The sequence below is a fragment of the Oryctolagus cuniculus genome, chromosome 15 (assembly GCF_964237555.1).
Source record: "Oryctolagus cuniculus chromosome 15, mOryCun1.1, whole genome shotgun sequence".
Taxonomy (NCBI): domain Eukaryota; kingdom Metazoa; phylum Chordata; class Mammalia; order Lagomorpha; family Leporidae; genus Oryctolagus; species Oryctolagus cuniculus.
In genome coordinates, this window is record NC_091446.1 from 88,635,215 (window position 1) to 88,658,115 (window position 22,901).

A 22,901-nucleotide genomic window follows, 5' to 3' on the forward strand; every position below is an offset into this window, starting at 1 on the left:
AGTTCTGTTTGAATTTACATAATAATAGTCTGGGTCATCTAGGTGACTGGCCTTTAGTTAAAGGCATAGAATTTGTATAAACTTGAAATATATCTGAAAATATACCAGTATTTTAAACTATGATTCATTCAGTATGTCAGCGAAAACAGCAAAAGAATGTAGCCAATATGCCTCTCTCAGGTTATGCCTTGATATTTAAATTTTAAGGAATCAAGGAATATAATCCTACATATGAACTAACCCACAAGCCATGATTTGAAAAATGAATCAAATGCTCTTTTGCGTATGATTTCAAGTCTAAGGAGATGTTTCAAAATTGAGAAAGAAGCCTCTCAGTATAAAACATGGTTTTAACTCTTCAGATAAAAAAGAGAATAAAAAATCTGGAGTTCAGAAGGCCACCTAATTTAATTTAAATGTTAATCCTTCAATAATTTCAGATTGTTAACCACTAGGGCTAGCAGCAGATATATAAAGAGTGAGGACTACAGAAGAAAAGCAGTACTGGTGATTTATGCATTTGAAGCAGTGAGGAAGGCAGAGAAGAGGAAACAAGGATTCAATATTTGGCAGGCCTACCTACAGCAACTCATGGCATGAAAAGACATGAAGGTGGGAGAGAAGCTCTAATAGAAACCATGAAATGTAATGTTATTTCATTACAGGGTTCCAAAAAAGCCCATTAGCCCATTGCTGCTTCTGCCACCACATTCCCTTGGGAGGGTGTCCCTCACCTAGCCTGCATAGGCAAAGACAAAACTTCAGACAAGTACTATTTGAGAGTGTGTGCTCTCCTGAGAACTTTTAGGCAGTATCCTCTATAAACAAGTAAATACATCTTTCTAAAAAGCTGAGTGAAAGAGAGGTAGGGACCAGCATTGTGCCATAGCAGCTAAAGGTGCCACCTGCAATGTCAGCATTGTATATAGTGCCAACTTGTATGCTGGCTGCTCTACTTCCAATCCAGCTCCCTGATAAAAGCCTGAGAAAAGCAGCAGATGATGATCAAATTGTTTGGGCTCCTGCATGCCATGTGAGAGAGCCAGAGGAATCTTCAGTCTCCTAGTTTTAGCCTGGCCCAGCCCCAGTCATTTTGGCCTTCTGTAAGTGAATTATTAGATGAAAATATGTTTCAGTCTCTCTTTTGCTCTCTTTTTCTCCTTCTCTTCTCCACAATCCCTCTGTTATTGTAACTCTTTCAAGTAAACAAATAACTCTTATTTTTATTTATTTATTTGAGAGGCAAAGTTACAGACAGTGAGAGGGAGAGAGAGAGGGAGAGGTCTTCCATCCACTGGTTCACTCCCCAGATGGCCACAATGGCCAGAGCTGCACCGATCTGAAGCCAGGAGCCAGGAGCTTCTTCCAGGTCTCCCACAAGGGTACAGGGGCCCAAGGACTTGGGCCATCTTCTACTGCTTTTCCAGGCCACAACAGAGAGCTGGATCAGAAGTGGAGCAGCTGAGACTAGAACTGTCACCCATATGGGATGCGGGCGCCACAGGTGGAGGATTAACCTACTGCGCCATAGCACTGGCCTCAATAAATAACTCTTTAAAAAGGAGTGTTAAAAGTTAATAGAAATGAATTCAATAGATGTTTAAAGTTTAAATATGAATTAACCCAACAATTAAGCAGGAAACCAGAATGCAGATATTCTATTCTTTCAAAATGAGCAATGATAATTAGTTGTGGCTACAGCAAATAGGTTTCTATTGAAATGTCATTGTTTCATTATCTTCTCCATCTATGTTAGCCTTTTCCCATCACAGTGTGGCATAAAGAGTTAATAATTCTTGTTTTTTTTTTCTGTGATTTTCATCATTAAATATCTGAGCACTAGATTCTGCTGTGATGAGAGCTGTTGCATTTGCAGTTGATGGTAAAAGGATTTGGAAAGGGAAAGGGTAACTGCCTCTCTATTATAACTTCTCTCTTTTTTTAAAAAGATTTTTATTTATTTATTTGAGAGGTAGAGTTACAGACAGAGAGAGGCAGAGACAGTGAGAAAGGCTTTCCATCCACTGGTTCACTCCCCAGATGGCCACAACAGCTGGAGCTAAGCCGATCCAAAGCCAGGAGCCAGCAGCTTCTTCTGGGTCTCACACGCAGGTGCAGGGGCCCAAGAACTTGAGCCAATTTTCACTACTTTCCCAGGCCATAAACAGATAGCTGGATCAAAAGAGGAGTAATCAGGACTTGAACTGGTGCCCATATGTGATTCTGGCACCACAGGCAGAGGCTTAGCCTACTATGCAACAGCACCGGCCCCTTGCATAATTTCTTTCTTTTTTTTGCTTTCAAACTTTTATTTAATGAATATAAATTTCCAAAGTACAGCTTATGGATTACAATGGTTTCCCCCCCATAACTTCCCTCCCACCCGCAACCCTCCCCTTTCCCACTCCCTCTCCCCTTCCATTCATGTCAAGATTCATTTTCAATTCTCTTTATATACTAAAGATAGGTTTAGCATACATTAAGTAAAGATTTCAACAGTTTGCTGCCACACAGAAACATAAAGTGAAAAATACTGTTTGAGTACTAGTTATAGCATTAAATCTCAATGTACAACACACTAAGGACAAAGATCCTACATGAGGAGTAAGTGCACAGTGACTCCTGTTGTTTCCTTTTTCATCTCTGATTTTATTGATTTGGGTCTTTTCTTTTTTTAGTTAGTTGGGCCAATGGGGTGTCAATTTTGTTTATTTTTTCAAAAAACCAGCTCCTCGTTTGGTTGATTTTTTGGAATTTTTTTTGGATTCAATCCTGTTGATTTCTTCTCTGATTTTAATTATTTCTCTTCTCCTACTAGATTTGGGTCTGGTTGGCTGTAGGTTTGCTAGATCCTTGAGGTGAAATGAAAGCTCATCTATTTGGTGCCTTTCCAATTTCTTCATGTAGGCATCTATTGATATAAACTTTCCTCTTAACACTGCTTTTGCTGCATCCCATAAGTTTTGGTATGTTGTGCTGTTATCTTCATTTACTTCCAGAAAATTTTTGATTTCTTTTAATTTCTTCTATGACCCATTGTTCATTCAGGAGCATGTTGTTCAATCTCCATGTGTTTGCGTATGCTCTAGGGATTCCTGAGTTGCTAATTTCCAACTTCATTCCTTTATGGTCTGAGAAGCTGCATGGTATGATTCTAATTCTTTTGAATTTGCTGAGACTTGCTTTATGGCCTAGCATGTGGTCAATCCTAGAGAAGGTTCCATGTACTGCTGAGAAGAATGTAAAATCTTTAGCTTTAGGATTGAAAGTTCTGTATATATCTGTTAGATCCATTTGGGCTATAGTGTCGTTTAAATCTACTGTATCCTTGTTGATCTTCTGTCCTATTGATCTGTCTATTTCTGAGAGTGGAGTATTGAAGTCCCCCAGTACTATTGTATTGGGGTCTAAGTCTCCCTTGAAGTCCCTTAACAAATCTTTTAGATAAACCGGTGCCCTGTAGTTAGGTGCATATATATTGATAATTGTTATATCTTCCTGTTGAATTGATCCCTTAATCATTATATAGTGTCCCTCTTTGTCTCTCTTAACAGTTTTTGTGGTAAAGTTTATGTTGTCCGATATTAAGATGGCTACGCCCTCTCTTTTTTCATTTCTGTTGGCATGGTATATCTTTTTCCAGCCTTTCACTTTCAGTCTGTATGGATCTTTGTTGGAAAGATGTGTTTCTTGTAAGCAGCATATAGATGGGTTTTGTTCCTTAACCCAATCAGCCAATCGGTGTCTTTTAACTGGACAGTTCAGGCCATTCACGTTCAATGTGACTAATGATAAGTGGTAACTTTGCCCTGCCATTTGCCAAAGATAAGTTCTAATATATGCTTTGAATTCCCTGTGATCTTTTGCTGTGAGCTTTCCTTCCTTTACCTTCTTTCATATTGATGACCGTGTTTCTGTGTTTCTGTGTGCAACACATCTTTAAGCATCTTTTGCAGGGCTGGACGTGTGGCGACAAATTCTTTCAATTTCTGTTTGCTATGAAAAGTCTTTATTTCACCTTCATTCACAAATGAGAGCTTTGCAGGATATAATATTCTGGGCTGGCAGTTTTTCTCTCTTAGTACCTGGGCTATATCTCGCCATTCCCTCTTAGCTTGTAGGGTTTCTGATGAGAAGTCAGCTGTGAGTCTGATTGGAGATCCTCTGAGAGTAATCTGACGTTTCTCTCTTGCACATTTTAGGATCTTTTCTTTATGTTTCACTGTGGAGAGTTTAATTACAACGTGTCGTGGTGAGGATCTCTTTTGGTTGTGTTTATTAGGGGTTCTATGGGCTTCCTGTACTAGGATTTCTCTGTCCTTCTCCAAACCTGGGAAATTTTCTGCTAGTATCTCACTAAAAAGGCCTTCTAATCCTTTCTCCCTCTCCATGCCTTCAGGAACTCCTAGAACCCGAATGTTGGGTTTTTTAATAGTATCCTGAAGATTCCCGACAATATGTTTTAGATTTCTAATTTCCTCTTCTTTTCTTTGGTCTGACTGTATCCTTTCCTGTTCTCTGTCTTCTAAGTCCGATATTCTCTCTTCTGCTTCACCCATTCTGTTTGTAAGGCTCTCTAATGTGTTTGTCATTTAATCTATTGAATTCTTCACTTCATTATGATTTCTCGTCACTATCACAGTTTCCTGTTGTACTAGTTGTTTCGTTTCATTTTGATTCCTCCTTAATATTTCATTTTCACGAGAGAGATTTTCTATCTTGTCCATTAAGGATTTCTGTAGTTCAAGAATTTGTTTTTGAGAACTTCTTAATGTTCTTATCAATTTTTTGAGATCTGCTTTTTGCATTTCTTCTATGTCATCATCTTCATAATCTTGAATTGGGGTGTCTTTTTCATTTGGGAGCGTCATAGTGACTTCCTTGTTTTTATTACCTCGGTTTTTGCATTTGTTATTTGGCATATTGGAGATATTTGGTTTCTTCACTGTGGTGCTTTTTCTTGTTATACTATGACTCTAGATTAAGTGGACTGTCTGTTTTTGATGGAGCCTAGAGGCTTGAGATGGGTGTGGCCTGAGAGCTCTGTTTGGTGTGCCAAAGGTGACACTCCCAGGTTAGGCGTGGTAGATCTCTCTCTCTTTCTTTCTTTTTTTGATTCAAAAGGGAAGTAATTCCGCACAGCTGAATGAAGTTGGAGGTAGTTAGCAGGCAAATGATATACCCACAGGAGCCAGAGATCGGAAGCTCTTTCCCAAGGACCACACAGGGAATCTGTTCTGCCCTCAGATTGGGCTCAAATTCTCCTTCAGACTCCCACTGGGTTGCCAAAGTTATGGAATTGTAGCGTCTCTCGAGAGTACTCACGTGAATTCCGTGAGTTCTCTCCCCCACCGTCTCTTTTTTCACAGTCTCAGTTCAGTAGCACCACAAATTCACTAGGTCCTAACCTCCTGTTAATTCACCCCGCCCAGAGTCAGGTTTTTCTGCTAGGCTCAGGGCCAGTGCAGACCTGAGGTCGCTCTTCTTATGACGTATGTCCAAGATGGCGCCTACTCTTTGTCTTGCTCACCTTTGAGAGATGAGCGGAGAGAGAGAAACCTGTGTCCATATCAGTCACTTTTTTTTTCTCTCTCTCTCTGCTAGTTAGCCTGGTGAACTTCCCCCCCCCTCCGGGGTTTGTTTCCTCTAGTCTCCTCTTTCCACTTGCCTGCTGGTGTCTCGGGCTATTGAGGTTCGGCTCACCTCGCATTCCAGTGCTGGTGTGTTGAGTCTGCCGCTGGTGTCCCGAACTGTGGGCTCCCATGCTCTCCACGCAGGTCCACTGTGAATCACTAGTTCTGGAAGAGTTTCTTCTGCTGTTTCTTCCCCTGGTCTTCCTTGAACCTGCAGTATCTCCACTTTTATTAAACTGCCTCTCCCCGGACTATCAGTGTGCTCCCTTCCTATTCTGCCATCTTGCCTTAGAGTAACATCTGTAATACACGGTAAATTCTTCTAATTGTAAGTAGTTATAGGAGAATTTAGTGTGTAACAAGATGCTAAAATATCCAATGTGAACACTATAGAAAGACTTCTATTCAGTAACAAAATTGCTATTAGTTTAACATGTTTTCAATCAACAAAATTCCATTGACCAGTTTGTTTTTATTTGTGTTTTGTTTTTCAAAAGGATGTCAAAAGATATGCTTGACACTTTAAGACTTTGTTATGGGGCTGGTGCTGTAGTGTATTGGGTAAATCCACCACCTGCAGTGCTGGCATCCCTTATGATCCACCTGATCCAGCTCTCTGCTGTGGCCTGGGAAAGCAGTGGAAGATGTCCCAAGTCTTTGGGCCCCTGAACCCACATGGGAGAAGCTCCTGGATCCTGGCTTCAGATCGGCTCAGCTCCAGATATTTTGGCCATCTGGAGAGATTCTCTCTCTCTCTCTCTCTCTCTCTCTCTCTGCCTTTGCCTTTCTGTAACTCTGCCTTTCAAATGAATAAATACATCTTTTAAAAAAAGAAAAAACTGAATTATAGCCACTAAGTTAAGAGCTCCTTTTGGTGCTAGGCAAACCACTTCATAGATGTTGACATAAATAAACTATAAAGAGTGGGAGGAAGCACCATAAGTATATGAACAGTTTCATTTGTTTCTTATTGCAATGAGAAAGACAATCCCTATGGCCATGCACATGTTAGAAATATATAGGAACATAATGACAATATCTTGTATATGACAGATGCAAATTGAGTCATCCTTGCTTTTACTCAGAATGTGAGAGTTAATAGTTAGAAGGACACTAACATTGCCAAACTTTCCAAAGTTTTGGATATGAGCACCAGGAAGGTTTCCTTTCATTTGGATTTCAATGGGATAATCCCATACATATTGACAGTAACCTAGTTTTTATGTATTATTTCTCTTATATACCTACCTCTCAGGAAAAACAAGTAGAGATTACTTTTCTCTTGGAAAACTTTGAAAAGTATAAGGCTAATGAAAGCTCAGAAGTATCATCACCCTGTATTTTCCAGTGATTTATCACAGCTGTAAAAATTTATCTCAGGCTTTGATTATATGCACAACACTTGTTATTGATTTCTCAAAAGCATCAAGGATCTAAATACAAACCTAACCAAAAAATTAATCCTGCTTTTTTATAATTTTCAATATCAATCATGTAACTCGGTATTTTATTCCTAGTCCTCTTTTCAATGACGTCTTGGAATTACATATCCACCTTAACATTTGATTTTCAATGAGGAGAATGGAGTATTGTTGTTCCTCCTTTCTGTACTTTGCATTTTCTTTGTTAATGTGGAGCTCTGTTTCCCTGTGTAGCATTATCTGCTTCCCAATCTCAGGGCTACTGGCAGGGCTGCTCAAGAACAGTTCTCTGTCTCGAGATGAGTTGTGATCCAGTATCCTTGTCTATGAGATTACCATGAATAGACATTGCTTGGAGCCCAGTTCCTGCTGTAAAAATGCCTTCTTATGCTTTAGTATCTGCTGTTCCCAAGGTCTGGCTTTTAAGTCTCCCTTAATTCTATCAGTTCCTCACTATTCTTCCCATGTCCTAAACATTTCCTGTAATGAATTACAAGGTTCCACTTGAGTTGAGTCAGCGATCTCCAAGGTATAATCCAGTATCTGTCTGATAGTGACAGAAAAAAGTCTCATAGTATTTTTGATAATAATTAACATGGAGAATGTCCTATACATGCAAAACTGGGAATTTTTCTAAGTCATTATATTATGGCATTATTTATAATGACTATTATATGGAAAACTAAATAGAACAATCCATCTGAGTTTGAATGGAATATAACCTTGTTCTAGCACTTTAGTTTTGGTATTTAAGTGTATATTCAGCCTTTTAAATTTGAAAAAAATTAAAAAATCATAGGTACTTTTTGACATTCATATTTCCAGCTTCTCTCAGTAACTAAGGACATAGCTAATCATAGCCAGTAGGTAAAACTTACTCTCCACATAATCCCATCCAGGGTTGTGAACTTAAATTCAGAGAAGCCAGGATTCATTCTCTGGTTTTAGCTCTGAAAATACTTTTAATTCAAATAGAGCATAATAGGAGCTAAGTAAGACTTCATCTCATCCATCAAGTCATCAAATAGTTGTGAATTGTACAATTTTGAAATGCCTCAGGTATATTTCTTCTAGCAACACTTAAAGCATTTTTTCAGTCCCAAATTATATTCAAAATAGCTTCTTTAAAATATATTGTTCCTTTTTACTCTTTATATTTAAGTTTTTTAAAGTGAACACATTTCATGTATTTCCTATGTACAGATTAGGAGCATAGTTATACTTCCCTCCCTAATCTCCCTCCTGCTCATGCTTCCACATTCCTTCCCACCCTTTCTTATTTTTTCTTTTAAGTATTATAATGATCTACCTTCCATTTATTTTATTCTTGTCTGATTAATCTTACATTAAATAAATAATTTAACAAATAGTAAAAAGAAAAATAAAATGTACCATTTCTGATATTTTTATATACTACCTTGTAGCTATATACCACAATATTATTTTTCTTCAACTATTTTCACTTTTCATAACATGGAAAAACCTTCCTATGAACTACTCATGTCTTATCTCATTCCTTAGTTTTCAGGGATTCTTTTCTCATCTTTATACATTGTAACTCAGCTCCATCTCTCTGCTATGGCCTGGGAAGGCAATAAAAGACATCCAAGTCTTTGGGCCCCTGCACCCATATGGGAGACCTGGAAGACACTCCTGACTCTGGGATCTGGATTGGCCCAACTCTGGCCAATGTGACCACTTTGAGAATTAACCAGCAATTGGAAGACCTTTCTCTCTCTGCCTCTGCCTCTCTGTAAATCTTCCTTTCAAATAAACAATAAATATTTAAAAAATTATATCAAAATATAAACAAACAAATGAACACATAATTTTCTACTTAACATATTCTTACACATATATTTATTTCTTCCCTGTCCTTTAGAGTTAACTATCTTAACATTGACTATTCTTATTGTTCCCATTAATTGTCATACCTACAGATACAGAAATCCAGTTCTCTCTGACATATGTTCTGTTTCTCACATGAAAATTGTTATAATCACTATTGAACACATGGTATGCATTGGACATTCTCCATCCTCTCCTTACTTGAATTCTCAATAATATAAGATGCTCTTAAACACCTGATTCTTTGTGAAGCTTTTTTTCATTTATTTTCTTAAGTCCATGATTTATCTTTGGTTGTTCCCTCTGAGTTTTCTTCAATGCTAAAATGAACACCCTATTTAATTCTCACTCATTTGATTCTATGGCTTCAACTCTCTGCACCAAAGATTTTCCAATAATATTACAGTGAAGCAATTCATATAGACCACGTCAGTTGGGATAAATTTTGCCATGCCAGCTCATTTTTACTTTGTGAACACTTGGATTTACACTAACAAAACAGAATTTATAAGTCATAACAAAATTATATAACCCACAAATCTGACAATATTTGACTCCTTGTAGAAAAAATTTGCCAATTCTAGCTGTATTCCACCAATACAATAAAATGAATTTGTACAAAGGAAACTATTATGCTACAATCTACAGTGGCCATTAAGATGATGAAAACTCTCATCACCAAATTTTCTAAGCTACTGATATACCATGCCTTGCTAAGGAAGTGACTGGTGTATTAATCCACACACCATACCACTGGACTTTGGAAAAGCAGAAGTCATTCTAGTGTGCAAGCATAGTTCCAAACATACACATTTTTGCCCCTATTATGTAACAATACACTCCTACTCTGAGGTGGGGAATATATTGCCCTCAGGACATATGAGGCCCATGAAATCATTTGGTATGCCCTGCCAGGGAAACCACAGGCAGGACACAAAATTCAATAAATCTATAGTGGGCTAATATTTAAGTTAATAAAGTTTGGCCTGTGATGATATTAGAATATCCAAAAACCCATGGCATGAAAAATTCCCACCACCCATTACATGCTCAGAGTTTTGAATGTTTCCAGGATAAAGATTTTTCTTGCCAGTAGGTCTTTTGAGATAAAAGGGAGCTCAAAGTGACTTGGCAACAGCCATGTTCTAAAATTTATTGAGCTCTTACATTCTTCCCTGTAGACGCATTCTGCTTTGGGGATGAGAACATCTAGGCCACAGAAATTAAAATGCTGGAGACCAGAAGAACAAAAATGCCAAGTAGAAGTGATGATGATAAGTGGAGATACTCCTTCATTCATTCTTAGTTCTTAGACCCATGTCTTCTACATAATAAGTTGTCAGCAGATTGTAATTAATTTCAAAGATAAAGAGTGGCCCACATGATGATACCACCTTTCAGTATCACAGCATCTTGTCATTTGAATTCATGCCCCATCAAGATGACGAATTCTGGGTGGTGGCTTATATGACAGAAACATTGGTTTTCATTATCTAGTCACCTGCCTTATGTTATTTGAAGTGAAATGAGATTTTTATTCTTAGAAAATTGTATACATAATCTTATTGTATTTACAATCTCATGTCTGGGTAGCAAAATTCAGTGATTCCTTCAGTAGTAGTGTGATTGAGGACCTGCAGGGTGAAAAGACATACTTGTATTTAATATATATATATAGATACATATATTCCAATCAGATTAATAAATTATTAATTAATTACCTTGAGGGGCACCTCATGAGATAGTGAAGCAGAGTCAGTGTTAGTCCCTTTGGGTGACAGATTGCCCAAAGAGCCATGGCAATATATGAATCAGCATTATTGAGTGGTAGCCCATACTAATGGATCTATGTTTAATAAGTCTATGATCACTTTCCATTTGTGCCACCATGGTGACTGTATTTTTTATTCACTGTGTAATAAATGGGACTGAGCAGTGGCAGCAGCCTGTTGATATCAATGGCCTGCATCATTCTGTCTGTGTGGGTGCTTACTGTCTCTGCCTTCATAGGTGCTGTCTAATCATTATTAGTAAGCAGTAAAAAGATTACACATTATAGCCACTCTAATAGGAACATTTCATACCTCCTACTCAAAACTCCATGTTACAAATCTTCAAATTTCAGACTTCTGATAAACTAGGTCAACTATCATGTCCTGTCTATAAAACTACAATTATTAAAGTTTTTGACCATTTTATTTCTCCATAAAGCAGATCAGGTATAATACTCAGACCTTTGCTTATACCTCTACCTTACAGGTCCCTCAACAGGGTACTACTGTTATCCACCTACTTTCAACTGACATTAATGTACTAAGGCAACTACCCATGAACCACTCAATTTTTTTTCTTCCTTCTCCAACAGTCATATGGTAGACTCTATGCAAACACTGTTACTCAGAGGGAAGTGAGGCCCATGATCAGTTTACTTATGCACTCTGGGCCTGCAGTAGCCTGAGATTTGACACATCTTTTGATTTATTATTGCTGCTACATCTATTTTTTTTACAGGCAGAGTGGACAGTGAGAGAGAGACAGAGAGAAAGGTCTTCCTTTGCTGTTGGTTCACCTGCCAATGGCCGCCACGGCCAGCGCACTGTGGCCTGCGCACTGCGCTGATCCAAAGGCAGGAGCCAGGTGCTTCTCCTGGTCTCCCGTGGGGTGCAGGGCCCAAGTACTTGGGCCATCCTCCACTGCACTCCCTGGCCACAGCAGAGACTGGCCTGGAAGAGGGGCAACCAGGACAGAATCCGGCGCCCTGACCAGGAATAGAACCCGGTGTGCTGGCACCGCTAGGCGGAGGATTAGCTTATTGAGCCACAGCGCCGGTCCACTGCTACATCTACTCTTTAGAACTTAGTAGGTCTGACAGAGTACATATTTGGTTTCCTAAACACTTGATACTGCATAGTCAAATACCCAGTCCTCACTAGAACCCAGTAGCACACCAAGTGATAGTTTTCCATTGGTATATATTTAGTTGGATAGATAATATGTTCTTTCTTGAAAACATCTATTGTTTCTGTTTAGATCCTCTCAAGGCTAGCCATGAGAGCCAGAGAGAGTATTTTCTCACCAGGAATCTCTGCTACCAGAGTATCTTCCTGATTTTATAATCAATGTTGTGGTTTTACAACCCACAGCTTTTTTTTAGAACTACTACAAAAATTTTTTTATGTTTAAGTCCATTTAAATCCTCTCAGAAATCCTTTTCACCAAGTAAAATAGTTTAAGTGTGAAATATGCAGCTTCTTGAATGGCAACCATCACCCTTGTTTCTTGGTAGCAACTGAGGTACAGCCCAATAAGGAGTATTTTTTATAAGAATGATCCCCATTCTACCGGAAGTCACTGGATCCCAGCATAATTACTTTTATGAAAGCTTTGAATCTTGGTACAGTTTTCTTTCACATTCTTAGATAAGCTTTAATGAGGTTTTCAATGCATTGTGTAGATCTTGCTAGTTTGGCATAACTCACATGGTGGCAGCAATTGAGTGGAATGATGTGTTTTGTACTAACTGGAAATGAAGATTTTTTTCCATGAAATAAAGGAGAATGACCAGCATTTTTGGTTCTAAATGTAGTTGTATTATTTGCATGGAAGAAGGACTGTTACTTATTTGAAGTTTACATTGGTTTGAGGACATATTATGGATTCAGTATTGACAAGGAGACTATTGTAATCAACAGCTCGACTTAGTCAACTTAGTTGCACTGCTGTGCTGAATTTGGCCAAACGCTGTTACTGATGTTGCTGGGTAGATATTGTGTAGATGTGATTAATATGTAAAATCAAGTAAGTAAAGATGATTATACCCGTTAATGCAAATTCCTCTATTAAAAACCCAGACTTATTCAATAAACAAATACAGATAAGAAGATATAAAATTAAATTAATAATATTCATATCTACAGGCTCTCTGAGAAATGGAATATGGGTATAATAACAAAGCTTATGGGGCCTACTCTTAAAAATGAGTTAATATTCAATTAATTAGGTAATTGTACTCTGTATAATGCAAATAAATTTTTAATAATGCATTCTGACTCTTGCTAGAAGAGTGCTGTTTAAACAATCTGTAGAAAAAGACCAGGATTGTCCCCACCCCATATGGATTGATAATATGAAAATAAACTAAAATGAAATTTAATTACTAGAAAAATGAAATTTTGAAAGGACAGATAATATATAATACTGTTTTTTATTTTAAATTAGATGCTCCTACAAAATTAATCATTCCTTCGCATGATAGTTACCATATTTTATTTTAAAACATCTGAAAACTTTATGTTTTGTTGTTGTCTTTGAATTTATAGCAACTACCCATACAGACGTGATGTAATTTTTATGGGCTATTTTTAAGCAACTTCTTTTATCTCCTGTGGTTAGCATTGTTTATAACGAAGTGGCTATTCCTTCTTTTTTAATTTTTAAAAATTTTTTAAGTTTATTTATTTATTTTGTTGATAGGCAGAGTGGACAGTGAGAGAGAGAGACAGAGAGAAAGGTCTTCCTTTTCTGTTGGATCACCCCCCAGTGGCCGCTTTGGCCGGTGCACTGTGGCTGGAACACCACACTGATCTGAAGCCAGGAGCCAGGTAGTCTTCCATGCAGGTGCAGGGCCCAAAAACCTGGGCCATCCTCCACTGCACTCCCAGGCCACAGCAGAGAGCTGGACTGGAAGAGGAGCAATTGGGACAGAATCCAGCGCCCCGACCAGGACTAGAACCCTGGGTGCTGGTGCCATAGGCGGAGGACTAGCCTATTGAGCCAAGGTGCTGGGCTGTTCATTCCTTCTCACAGTAATGATAGCATATTGCTTTTCATTTCATAATAATTGCAGCACATTTAAATTCTTTGGTCTTTGACTTTCTACCTACTGCCTGCATGTATCTTAAATTTCCAAATTTAAATTAATATTTGCCCAGTGAAATGGAGGCCATCTTGCTTGGGTTTTACACTGTGAGGTCATTAGCTTCCTCCAAGTTCTATAAGTTGTCCTGGCAACTTTCAAGTACACAGTTTCTAGAGAGACCTAAGACTGAGGTAAACATTCACCACTTCCAGGTAATATATTTTGTACAGTTTATGGATGTTTATGGGAAGCTAATTTCTCTTTAATTGTGAAAACTAAAGAAGTTGAAGACTATTTTGGTGTTATTGTCTTTGATTTTCTTTTTCTTAAGTCTTTATTTTCTTTTTTTTTGACAGGCAGAGTTAGTGAGAGAGAGAGAGAGAGAGAGAGAGAGAGAGAGAAAGGGCTTCCTTCCATTGGTTCACCTCCCAAATGGCCACTATGGCCAGCACGCTGTGCCAATCTGAAGCCAGGAGCCTGGTGCTTCCTCCTGGTCTCCCAGTGTGGGTGTAGGGCCCAAGAACTTGGGCCATCCTCCACTGCCTTCCTGGGGCACAGCAGAGAGCTGCACTGGAAGAGGAGCAATAGGGACAGAACTGGCAGCCCAAACAGGACTAGAACCCAGGGTGCATGCTCCACAGGTGGAGGATTAGCCTACTTAGCCATGGCACCAGACTTTATTTTTATTTTTTAATGTGTGGTAGTAGTCTGTTCATCACCAAGTTTCCCTATGTCTTTTTTTAAATTTATTTTTGTTAAATATTTATTTATTTAGTTGAAAGTCAGAGAGAGAGAGAGAGAAAGACTGCCATCTTCTGGTTCACTCCCCAGTTGGCTGCAATGGCTGGAGCTGCACCTATCCAAAGCCAGGAGCCAGGAGTTTCTTCTGGGTCTCCAACATGGGTACAGGGTCCTGAGGACTTGGACCATCTACTGCTTTCCCAGGCCATAGCAGAGATCTGGATCAGAAGTTGAGCAGCCAGGACTCAACTAGTGCCCATATGGGGTGCCAGCACTGCAGGTGGTGGCTTCACCCACTATACCACAGCACCGGCCCCCATGATGTAACTACTATAAACATATACACACCTAATTACAGGGCACCTGGCTATTTAAAAGAAATGTTAAGGAATCTAAAGGAAGACATAGACTCCAATACAATAGTAATGGGGGACTTTAATACCCCACTTTCAGCAATGGACAAATCAACCAAACATCAAATCAGCAAGGAAATAGCAGAGTTAATCAAAACTATAGACCAAATGGACCTAAGAGATATCAACAGAACTTTTCATTCTACAGTTACAGAATACACATTCTTCTCACCAGTGCATGGAATTTTTTCTAGGATTCACCACATGCTAGGCCATAAAGCAAGTGTAAGCAAATTCATAAAAATCAAAACCATACCATGCATATTCTCTGACAACAATGGAATGAAACTGGAAGTCATCAACTCAGGAATCTATGGAACATAGGCAAACACATGAAGTCTAAAAGCATGGTCCTAAATAAACAGTGGGCCACAGAAAAAATCAAAAGAGAAATCAAAAAATTTTTGGAAACAAATGAAGATGACAGTACAATGTATCAAAACTTATGGGATCAAGCAAAAGCAGTATTAAGAGGAAAGCTTATAGCAATTGGTGCCTACATCAAGAAATTAGAAAGGCACCAAATAAATGAGCTATCAATGATCTAGAAAACAACAGCAAATGAAACCCAAAACTAGTAGTAGAAAAGAAATAATTAAAATTAGAGAAGAAATCAACAAAATTGAATCCAAAACAAATTACAAAGCATCAAGCAAAATGAAGAGCTAGTTTTTTGAAAACATCAACAAAATTGACACACCATTAGCACAACTGAACAAAAAAAGGGGAGAGAGAAGACCCAAATCAATAAAATTAGAGATGAAAAAAGAAATGTAACAACAGACACCACAGAAATAAAAAGAATCATCAGAAATTACTACAAGGAGCTCGATGCCAACAAACTGGGAAACCTGGAAGAAATGGATAGATTTCTTGGACACTTACAACCTACCTAAATTGAGCTATGAAGACATAGAAAATCTAAACAGACCTATAACCAAGACAGGAATTGAATCAGTAGTAAAGACCTTCCCAACAAAGAAAAGCCCAGCACCAGATGCATGGCATCACTGCTGAATTATACCAGACATGTAAAGGGTAACTAGCTGCAATCCTTCTCAAGTTATTTAAAACAATTGAAAGAGAAGGAGTCATCCCAAATTCTTTCTATGAGGCCAGCATAACCTTAAGTCCTAAATATGAGAAAGATGCAACAGGGAAAGAGAATTACAGACCAATTTCCCTGAAGAACATAGACACAAACATCCTCAAAAAAATTCTACCCGGGGCCGGCACTGTGGCGTAGTGGATAAAGCTGCCACCTGCAGTGCTGGCATCCCATATGGGTGCCACCTGAGACCCAGCTGCTCCACTTCGAAGCCAGCTCTCTGCTATGGTCTGGGAAGACAGTAGAAGATGGTCCAAGTTTTTGGGTCCCTGCACCCATCCATGTGGGAGATCCAGAGGAGGCTCCTGGATCCTGGCTTCAGATTGGCATAGCTCTGGCTGTTGTGGCCATTTGGGGAGTGAACCAGCAGATGGAAGACCTCTCTCTCTCTCTCTCTCGCTCTCTCGCTCTCTCTCTCTATCTCTGCCTCTCCTTCTCTCTGTGTATAACTGTGACTTTCCAGTAAAATAAATAAACCTTTAAAAAAATTCTAACCAATCAAATCCAACAACATATCAGAAAGATCATCCACCCAGACCAAGTGAGATTTATCTCTAATATGCAAGATGGTTTCAACATTTTCAAATGTCATATACCACATTAAAAAACTGCTGAACAAAAACCATATGATTATCTCAATATATTCAGAGAAAACATTTGATAAAATACAACACACTTTCATGATAAAAACTCTAAACAATTTGGGTATAGAAGGAACATCCCTCAACACAATCAAGGTAAATTATGACAAACCCATGGCCAGCATCATATTGAATGAGGAAAAGTTGGAAGCATTCCCACTGAGATCCAATACCAGACAAGGATGCCCACTCTCACCATTGGTATTCAATATAGTCCTGTAAGTTTTAGCCAAAGCCATTAGGCAAGAAAAGGAAATCAAAGGGATTCAAAGTGTGAAGGAAGAAATTAAACTATCCCTATTTGCAGATGACATGATTATATGCATAGGGGATCCAAAATACTCCAACAAGAGACTTTTGGAACTCATAGAAGAGTTTGGTAAAGTAGAAGCATATAAAATCAATACACAGAAATCAACAGGCTTTATTTACACAAACAGTGCCAAGGCTGAGATTGAGTTTCTAAGATCAATCCCACCATAATGTCTACAAAACAAAATCACATACCTTGGGATAAATTTAACCAAGTGTGTCAAAGATCTCTATGATGAAAATTACAAAAGATTAAGAAAGAAGTAGAAGATACAAAAAATGGAAAAATCTTCCATGTTCATGGTTCAGAAGAATCAATATCATCAAAATGTCCATTCTTCTGAAAGCAATTTACAGATTCAATGAGATGCCAATCAAAATAGCAAAGAAATTCTCAAATCTAGAAAACAAAATGATGCTGATATTCATATGGAAGCACAGGAGAACTTGAATAGCTAAAACTATCTTATACAACAAAAACAAAGCTGGAGGCCTCACAATATGAGATTTCAAGACAAAGTACAAGGCAGTTTTAATCAAAAAAAGACTGGTACTTGTACAAAAACAGATGAATAGACCAGTGGAACAGAATAGAAATCCCAGAAATCCATCCAAGCATCTGCAACCAACTTATATTTGAACAAGGAGTTAAAACCAATCCATGGAACAAGGACAGTCTCTTCAACAAATTGTTCTTGGAAAACTGGATTTCCACATGCAGAAGTATGAAACAAGACCCCTACCTTACACCTTACACAAAAATCCACTTAAAGTGGATTAAAGATCTAAATCTATGACCAGATACCATGAAATAAGAGAACACTGGGGAAACCCTGAAAGACATTGGCACAGGCAAAGACTTCTTGGAAAAGACCCCAGAGGCACAGGCAGTCAAAGTCAAAATTAACAACTGGGATTACATCAATTTGAGAAGTTTCTGTACTGCAAAAGAAACAGGAAAGTGAAGAGGCAACAGACAGAATGGGAGAAAGTATTTGCAAACTATGCAAATGATAAAGGATTAATAACCAGGGTATATAAAGAAATCAAGAAACTGCACAACAACAAAACAAACAACCCAGTTAAGAGATGGGCATAGGACTTAAACAGACATTTTTCAAAATAGGAAATCCAAATTACCAACAGACACATGACAAAAATGTTCAGGATCACTAGCCATTGGGGAAATGCAGATCAAAACCATAATGAGATTTCACCTCACCCAGATAGAATTTTTATACAAAAATCAACAAACAACAAATGCTGGCAAGTGTGTAGAGGTAAAAGGTACCCTAATCCACTATTGGTGGGAATGTAAACTTGTAAAGCCACTATAGAAGACAGTATAGAGACACCTCAGAAATCTGAATATAGACCTGCCATATGACCCAGCAATCCCACTCCTGGGAATTTATCCAAGGGAAATGAAATCATTAAATAAAGAGTCATTTATACCCCCATGCTTACTGCAGCACAATTCACAATAGCTAAGACATGGAATCAACCTAAATGCCCATCAACTGAAGACTGGATAAAGAAATTATGGGATATGCACGCTATGGAATACTACAGAGCAGTAAAAAAAATCGGATCATTGACAACAAAATGGATGAAACTGGAAAACATCATATTTAGTGAAATAAGTCAATCCAAAGGGACAAATACAATATGTTCTCCCTGACATGTAAGAACGAATAGAGCACCTAAAACAAAATGTGTAGAAGTGAAATTGACACTTTGAGAAGGATGACTTGAGGTGACCTTGTCTTGACTGTCAAAGAATAGTTCTTTTTTTGTTTTGTTTTTTCATTTTTTTCTTCATACTATTTGTTGAACTCTACTTAACATAAAGTTTATCATATATGTATAAAGTCAATTGAGGATGGATCTCAGTAAAAAAAGAAGAGAGGGAGAAGGAAGTTTGTAACTGTAAAGCTATATAGTTCTACATATATTCCTATGGACTTACTTCTAAGGGTACACTTTAAAAACTTGTCAAGGGACCCCAAATCTCATTAAGCTGGGTGGTAAAAATGTCATCTTAAGTGTTAAAGTGATCATATTAAGTGTCAAAGTGAATATTTAGATGGGATTAAGTGTTAATGTGATCATATAAATAAGACCAAGTGTCTGGTAATAATAATAGGTAGAATTAAAAAATAGAGAATGTTCCAACATGGGAAGCAGTCCACACAGCATACTCAGAATGACAACTGCTTTAAGTGACACTCTGACCTCAGAATCCACCCTTAAGGCTTCCTGGTCTGGCTAAGAAAACCCATGAGAGCATTTTAGGCATGGGAAGCCAATACACTGTGGGAAAAATGTTCTACATGAAGGATTTCTGTGAGTGAGACCCCAGCAGAAAGAAGTAGCCCTCTAAGAAGAATGTACTTTTCTCCTAATGGAAGAGAGAACTTCCATTTTGCTTATGGCCATGTCTGAATATTGATGGAGTTTGTGGATTCAAAAGGTTTCCATAACCTAGGCAGCTCATATCAAGAGCCTTGGGTTATCACTGACATCATACGTAAGAGTGTTAATTCAACAGTAGTCACTGTGCACTAACTTCCCATGCAGGACCTCTTTCCTTAATGAGTTACATTATGAGAGTTAATTGTAAAACTAGTTCTCAATCAGTTTTTCTGTGTATGTGCATGTGTGTGCAAATTGTTGAAATCTTTATTTACTATAGAGCTGGTCTTCTTTGTACAAATTCAATTGAAAATGAATCTTAATGGAGAATGGGACCAGGAAAGGGAGAGGGAGAAGGAGGAGGGGTGGAAGTGTGGGTGGGAGGGCAGGTATGGTAGGAAGAATTATAAAATTTATATTCCTGACCAGTGCCATGGCTCACTAGGCTAATCCTCCACCTGCGGTGCCAGCACACCGGGTTCTAGTCCCAGTCGGGGCACTGGATTCTGTTCCAGTTGCCCCTCTTCCAGGCCAGCTCTCTGCTATGACCCGAGAGTGCAGTGGAGGATGGCCCAAGTCCTTGAGCCCTGCACCCACATGGGAGACCAGGAGAAGCACCTGGCTCTTGGCTGCAGCGCGCTGGTTGAGACGGCCATTTGAGGGTGAACAAATGGCAAAAAGGAAGACCTTTCTCTCTGTCTCTCTTTCACTGTCCACTCTGCCTGTCAAAAAAAAAATTTGTATTCCTTAAAAATAATTAATTAATGAAGAAAGAAAAGACTTCCAACCAAGAATATTATATCCAGTGATGCTATCCTTTAAATGTGAAGGAGAAATAAAATGCTTTCCAGATAAGCAAATTTTAAGATTGAAATTGTATCATGTATCTTCTCACAACATAAGGGAATAAAACTAGAAATCAATACCAAGAAGAACGGCCGGTGCCGCAGCTCACTAGGCTAATCCTCCGCCTAGCGGCGCCGGCACACCAGGTTCTAGTCCCGGTCAGGGCACCGGATTCTGTCCTGGTTGCCCCTCTTCCAGGCCAGCTCTCTGCTGTGGCCCGGGAGTGCGGTGGAGGATGGCCCAAGTCCTTGGGCCCTGCACACCATGGGAGACCAGGAGAAGTACCTGGCTCCTGCCATCGGATCAGCGTGGTGCGGTGGCCGCAGCGCACCAGCCGCGGTGGCCATTGGAGGGTGAACCAATGGCAAAAGGAAGACCTTTCTCTCTGTCTCTCTCTCTCTCTCTCTCTCACTGTCCACTCTGCCTGTCAAAAAAAAAAATAACAAGAAGAACAAAAGAATACTCATAAATACTTGGAAATTAAACAATATGCTACTGAATTATTAATGAGTCATTGAAGAAATTAAAACGGAAATAAAAAAATTTCTTGAAATAAATGAAAATGAAAACACAATATATCAAAATCTGTGGGACCTTCCTTGAAGTAGAACCACCTTGACACATTGCTTTAAAGGAAAAATTTCTCTTTCCACAAACCCCAAATAAAGTAACTGGAAAATAAAGGTATAATTCAGTAGTAAGGTTATGCATTTACTTTTAATGACCTTGTTTCCCAAAGGATTTGAGATGACTTCTAAAGGATTTAAAGATTTTTTTCAAGTTAATTTAGAAGTAACACTTAGAATCATGTAAGGGTTGATTCACTGTAAAACTCTGGTATGTACCAGAATAATGGCTTGCTGAGTTCAAGGTCTTTAGACACAGAGAGACATGGTGTAATTTTGCTAAAGAAACCTGTTGTCATCACATAGGAATATCAACAATTTAAATGAAGACAAAGTTGAGGTATCTTTGCTACTGTTGTAAGCAAAAAGAAGGTTAATCCCATGTAATGGTTAACCACATAATACTAGGGAAAATATTTACTGATTCACACCTTCAAATTATATATATAATCTTAATGGCTTAAGTAACTGTGTTCTTGCTGCCCACGTGGGAAACATGTATTGAGTTCCTGGGTTTCAATTTTGGCCAGGCACAGCCCTGGATGTTGGGACCATGATATGGGAGTGAACCAGAAGGTTACATTCATTCTCTCTTTTTGTCTTAAATAAATATTGTATTTAAACTGTGAGTATCTTAATTTTGTCAAAAGAAAACTCTAATGAGCATTGTTTTATAGCATCAAATAAAAACTTTGAGTTGAAAATCAATTTGACAGAGATTTATGAATTTATTTTGGAAAGAAACCTCAATATCATTTTCTGATAACCTTCAGCATCAAAACATTATAAAGTAGACACAGATTTTTTTTGATAGGAACCAGGCTTTATTATCAATGATTACAGAGTGCAGGAGAGTGAGGCTCATGAGTGGAGGGCCCGCCACTTGTCCAGGGGACCACGATTGGGGATGTACTTGACCCCACAGCCATCCGGGATGAGCCGCTTCTCTGCCACCATGTCTTCAAATTCATCCACGTTAAACTTGGTAAAGTCCCACTTCTTTGAGATGTGGATCTTCTGGTGGCCAGGGAACTTGAACTTGGCCCTGTGTAGGGCCTCAACCACATGTTCCTTGTTCTGTAGCTTGGTGCAGATGGACATGATGACTTGGCCAATGTGAACTCTGGCTACTGTGCCTTGGGGCTTTCCAAAAGCACCCCGCATACCTGTCTGCAGCCTGTCAGCACCAGCACAGGACAACATCTTGTTGATTCAGATGACATGGAAGGGGTGGAGCCGCACTCGGATATGAAAGCCATCTTTGCCACAGCTTTTTACCATGTATTTGTTGGCACAAATATGGGCAGCCTCCAGGGCTTCAGAAGAGAGCTGCTCATATTCATCCAACACCATGTAGACACAGATTGTTAAAAGCTATATAATGCTTAGTTTGTTGTTACACTTCATGTACGCCAGTGACAATTTCTTTTACCTAGAAAATGGTTTAAATACAAGTCAATAGATAAACAAATGAGTTTGCAATCCATGCCTTGGGTTGAGAAATGTTAATAAGCTTCGACTAGCAGCTATACTACAAATATAAAATAATTTTAAAGAAATTATACATCATTCTTTGAAAATTAAACAATTTGAATTAAAAAAAAAACCTGTGGGATTCAGCAAAGGCAGTATTTAGAGGGAAGTTTATAGCATTAAGTGCTTATTTTAAAAAGAATGTCTCAAAGATCTAGTGATGCATCTTGAAGACTTAAAAAAAAACAAGAATAAGCCAAACCCCAAATCAGCAGAGCATGAAAAATAATAATCAGAGCAGAAATAAATGAAATTAAAACTTAAAAAAATACAAAAGATCAACAAAACAAAAAGTTGGTTTTTGTTTTGTTTTTATCTGTCTTTGGCACAGCTCCACCTGCCTGAAAAAGTTGGTTTTTGAGAAGATAAACAGGATAGCTAAATCTCTAGCTAGACAAACAAGGAAAAAAAAGATAAAACTCAAATAAATAAAATTTGAAATAAAAAGGAGACATAGCAGCCAACACCACTGAAATAAAAAGGATCATAAGAAACTACTAAGAATA

The 22,901-nt window shown here is 38.4% G+C and overlaps 1 pseudogene; it reads right to left on the minus strand.

Moving 5' to 3' along the window:
• Nucleotides 1-21,663: 21,663 nt before the first annotated feature.
• LOC100340177 (large ribosomal subunit protein uL16-like) lies at nucleotides 21,664-22,244 on the minus strand (annotated as a pseudogene).
• Nucleotides 22,245-22,901: the final 657 nt, after the last annotated feature.